Source organism: Mandrillus leucophaeus, unplaced genomic scaffold, assembly GCF_000951045.1.
Source record: "Mandrillus leucophaeus isolate KB7577 unplaced genomic scaffold, Mleu.le_1.0 Scaffold123, whole genome shotgun sequence".
Classification (NCBI taxonomy): Eukaryota; Metazoa; Chordata; class Mammalia; order Primates; family Cercopithecidae; genus Mandrillus; species Mandrillus leucophaeus.
Window position 1 is genome coordinate 1,700,297 of NW_012100654.1, and position 5,108 is coordinate 1,705,404.

A 5,108-nucleotide genomic window follows, 5' to 3' on the forward strand; every position below is an offset into this window, starting at 1 on the left:
TCTCGGCCTCCCAAAGTGCTGGGATTACAGGCTTGAGCCACTGTGCCCGGCCTAGAGTTAATGTTTATATATGGAATGATGAAGGTATCCAATTTCATTCTTTTGCATGTAGATATTCTTTGGTTCTAGCACTGGTTTGTTGAAAAAACTTGTCTCTCTACTTAATTGTCTTGGTGTCAAAAAATTGGTTGACTCAGCCTGGTGCAGTGGGCACACTCCTGTAGCTTCAGCTATTTGGGAGGCTGAGATAGGAGGATCTTTGAGCCCAGGAGTTCGAGCCCAGCCTGGGCAACATAATGAGACCCTGCCTCTATAAAAAGAATACATAAAATTAGGAGGCTGAGGCAGGAGAATCGCTTGAAGCTGGGGAGTGGAGTTTGCAGTGAACTGAGATCATGCCACTGCACTCCAGCCTGGGCGACAGAGCAGGATCCTGTCTCAGAAAAAAACAAACAAACAAAAAAACATAAAATTTAACAAAAAGGATTGACCATAAATGTAGTTATTTATGTCTGGACTCTAAATTCTATTCCTTGATCTATGTGTTTATCTTCATGCCAGTACCACAGTGTCTTGATTACTGTAGCTTTGTTAGTTTTAAAATCAGAATATATGCGTCCTCTAACTTTGTTCTTTTCTTTCAAGATTGTTTTGGATTTTCTTGGTCCTTTGCAATTCCATATGAATTTTAGCATTAGTTTGTCCATTTCTGCAAAAAAAGATTCTGGGGTTTTGATAGGAGTTGCACTGAATCAGTAGGTGATTTGGTGAAGTATTTTCATCTTAACAGTATGAAATGTTTCAGTCCATGAACATTAGATGTTTGTTTAGGTCTTTGTTAATTTCTTTCAGGGATGTTTTGTAGTTTTCAGTGTACATGTCTTGTACCTGTTTTGTTAAATTTATTACCAAGTACTTTATTTATTTATTTTTTTGCTGCTCTTGTGTGTTTATTATTTTCTTAATTTTATTTTTGAATTTTTCATTGCTAGTGTATAGAAATATAGTTGATTTTTGTAAATTTTGAATCCTTGGTGAACTTGTTTATTCTAGTAGCTGTAGTGGATTCCATAGGGTTTTCTATATATATGTCATCTGGAAATAGAGACAGTTTTTTTTTTCCCCCAATATTAATGTCATTTAATTCAGTTTTTTGCTTAATTTACTGTATTGGTCCATTCTCACACTGCTATAAGGAAATACCCAAGACTGGGTAATTTATAAAGGAAATAGGTTTAATTGGCTGGGGAGGCCTCAAGAAACTTACAAATATGGCAGAAGATGAAGGGGAAATAAGGACCTTCTTCACGTGTTGGCAGGAGAGAGAAGTGCAAGTAGTGGAAATGCCAGATGCTTATGAAACCATCACATCTTGTGAGAACTCATTCACCATCTTGAGAACAGCATGGGGGAACTGTCCCTATGATCCAGTCATCTCCCTCCCTTGACATGTGGGGATTACAGGTCCCTCCCCTGACATGTGGGGATTACAATTCGAGATCAAATTTGGATGGGGTACAGAACCAAATCAGATCATTTACCTTGCTAGAACCTCTACTATAGTGTTGAATAGAAGTAGTAGCAAGAGCAGACATCCTTGTCTTATTTCTGATCTTAGGGGGAAGCACTTATTATTTTACTTTTAAATATGATATTAGCTTTGATTTTTCATAGATGGCCTTTATCAGGTTGAGGAAGTTCCCTCTCCTAGTTGGGTGTTTTTATTGTGTAAATGGTTTTGTATTTCATCAAATGTTTTTCTTCATCTAAGATGATTTGCCAAAAATAAAAGTTTTTGGCCTTTGTTCTATTGATGTGGTGTATTATATGGATTTTCAAATCTTAAGCCAACTTGCATTTCTGAGATTGGTCATGCATAATCCTTTCTATGTGTTGGTAGATTTGGTTTGTTAGTATTTTGTTGAGGATTTTTGCAGCTACATTTGTAAGAGTTATAGGCTTGTCATTTTCTTTTCTTGTGATGTCTTTGTCTTGTGTTGGTAATAGTAATGCTGATCTCATAAAATGAATTGAAGAATATTCTCCCCAAGTTTTGGGAAGAGTTTGTGAACAGTTGGTATTAATTCTTCATTAAATGTTTGGTAGAATTCACCAGTGAAGCCATCTGAGCCTGCAGGTTTCTTTGTTTGTTTTTGGCAGCATTTGAGGGGACTTTTAAATTAAGAAGTCAGTTTTATTTAATGGCTATGGGGTTATTTATATTCTCTATTTCATCTTGGTTATGTTTTGCTCGTGTGGTTTTGAGAAGTTGGTGTCAAATTTAAGAGCATAAAATTGTTTGTAATATTCCCTTATATTCTTTTAAAATTGCTATAGGATCTGTACTGATGTCCTCTGTTTCATACCTGATGTTTTGTGTCTTCTCTTTGTCTTTTGTTGTTTTTGTTGTTAATTTTGCTAGAGGCTTATTAATTTTTTTGCTTAATTGATTTTCTCTATTTTCCTCTTTTATTTTTTCTTTTAATAATTCCTTCCTTCTTGCTTTGGCTTCATTTTGCTCTTTTTTAGTTTCTTTTGGTAATTCGGTTTCTGGTTTTAGATCTTTCCTCGTTTCTAATATAAGCATTTAGTGCGTCTGATTGTTGTTAGCTGCATCCCATGTATTTTGATATGTGTTTTGTTTTTATTTTCATTTATTTTTATGTATATTTAAAAATTTTGAGACTTCTGTTTTGATCCATGGACTTTTTAAAAGTGTGTTGTTTATTTCGCTATTTAGAGATTTTCCTGTTGTCTTTCTGTTACTGATTTCTAGTTTGAGTAGAGTATGGTTAGAAAATACACTGTTACCATTTCAGTTCTTTTAAGTTTTTTGAGGTTTGTTTTATGGCCTTGGTGAATGTTCCATGGGTGCTTGAAAAAAATGTGTATTCTGCTGTTATTGAGTGGAATATTCTCTGCATATGTCAATAAGACCCTGTTGGTTGATTGTGCTATTAATGTAGCCACTCTGCTTTAAAAAATTTATTGTTATATCTTTCCATTCTTGTGCTTTTTGTTATGTTGCCAAATTTAAATTTCTTGCAAGCAACATATAATTGGGCCATTAAAAAAAAAATCTACTCAGGCTGAGAGGAGATCCGGAGCCCAGAGCATCCAGGCCACTGCCCCACCTCCCCTGTGTCCCATCGCCTGCCACCTGCATCCTCAGTCCTCTTCCAACAATCTGCTAAAACATGTTGGATTACTATGAAGTTCTAGGTATGCAGAGACATACCTCACCCAAGGATACTAAAAAAACATAATGAAAACTGGCACTGAAGTGGCACCCAGATTACATTCCTGAGAATAAAGAAGAAACAGAGAGAAAATTAAAACAAGTGGCTGAGGCATGTGAGGTGCTGTAAGATGCTAAAAGATGGTACATCTATGACAGATATGGCAAAGAAGGATTAAATGGTGGTGGAGGAAGTGGAAGTCATTTTGACAGTCCATTTGAGTTTGGCTTCACATTCTGTAACCCAGATGATGTCTTCAGGGAATTTTTTTTTTGTTGGAAGGAACCCATTTTTATTTGACTTCTTTGAAGACCCTTTTGAGGACTTTTTTTTTGGAATAAGGTCCCTGAGGAAGCCAAGGGACAGAGTCATTTTTTCCACATTCAGTGGATTTCCATCTTTTGGAAGTGGATTTTCTTCTTTTGATACAAGATTTGTTACATTCAGGTCACTAGGTCATGGGGGCTTCACTTCATTCTCTTCCGTGTCATTTGGTGGTAGTGAGATGGGCACTTCCAAATTGGTATAAGGTTCTACTAAAATGGCTAATGGCAGAAAAATCACTACAAAGATAATTGTTGGGAATGGTCAAGAAGGAATAGAATTTGAGGAAGATGGCCAGTTAAAGTCCTTAACCATACACGGTTAGGAGCAGCTGCTGCAGTTGGGTAACTCAAGTAATTCAATGCGTGCATTTAACAGAACTGTTAAACTATAATAAGCATCATTTGAGGATTAACATAAACTTTTTTTTTTTTTAACATTTCAGATGAACCCAACTTTCAGTATAATTGTACCAAATCTAAAGTTTGTATAAACAGCTCAACAGAGTCCCCATTTGTCATAGACTTTTGAGTTTATTGTTGGTGTGTCCGGAGTTGGTTCCTGCCCGTGGGTTCGTGGTCTCTCAAACTTCAAGAATGAAGCCACAGACCTTCGCAGTCGGTGAATGTTACAGCTCTTAAAGATGGCACAGACCTAGAGTGAGCAGTAGCACGGTTTATTGTGAAGAGCAAAAGGACAAAGCTTCCACAGTGTAGAAGGGGACCTGAGTGGGTTGCCGCTGCTGGCTGGGGTGGCCAGCTTTTATTCCCTTATTTGTCCCCTCCCACGTTCTGTTTCTGTGCTATCAGAATGCCCTTTTTTCAATCCTCCCTGAGATTGGCTACTTTTAGGATTCTGCTGATTGGTGCGTTTTACAGAGTGCTGATTAGTGCATTTTGCAAAGCACTGATTGGTGCGTTTTACAGAGTGCTGATTGGTGCATTTTACAATCCTCTTTGCTAGCTACAGAGTGCTGATTGGTGAGTTTTTACAGAGCACTGATTGGTGCATTTTACAATCCTCTTGCTAGCTACAGTGTGCTGATTGGTACATTTTACAATCCTCTTGTAAGACAGAAAAGTTCTCCAAGTCTCCACTTCCCAGGAAGTCCAGCTAACTTCACCTCTCATTGGGACCACATAATAGGACCTTTTTTTTTTTTTTTTGTCTTTAAAATTGTAAATCTCTATGTGTGCTTTGCGTTTTTATTAAATGTACTCTAAGGTGAGCCTTGACACTTTAGTCATAGGGAAAGATTGCATACTGAAAAAGACATGTAAAAGCATGAATCTGCTTTTCCATCGTGTTTAAAATGTGAGCCATGTAGTGTTAGCCTGCTGTGAAGTTAACATTGCCAGGAAGAATCTTCTACAGAAATAGTTACATTTCTGGTTTAATATAAATTAAGAATTTTTCTGGTAGTGCGTGAATGTTTGTTTCCTTGTCTTCTTGCAGATTACTAGAACCTTTATTTAGGATTCCATCTTGACTTACTTATTATGTTGTTTTGAGTCTATCTCGGTTTTGTAGTGGCAGTTTTGGTTA

General features: G+C 36.8%; 1 pseudogene; it reads left to right on the plus strand.

Annotated features, from left to right (window-relative positions):
* LOC105533225 overlaps nucleotides 1-3,888 on the plus strand; it is a 13,526-nt pseudogene extending 9,638 nt beyond the window's left edge.
* Nucleotides 3,889-5,108: the final 1,220 nt, after the last annotated feature.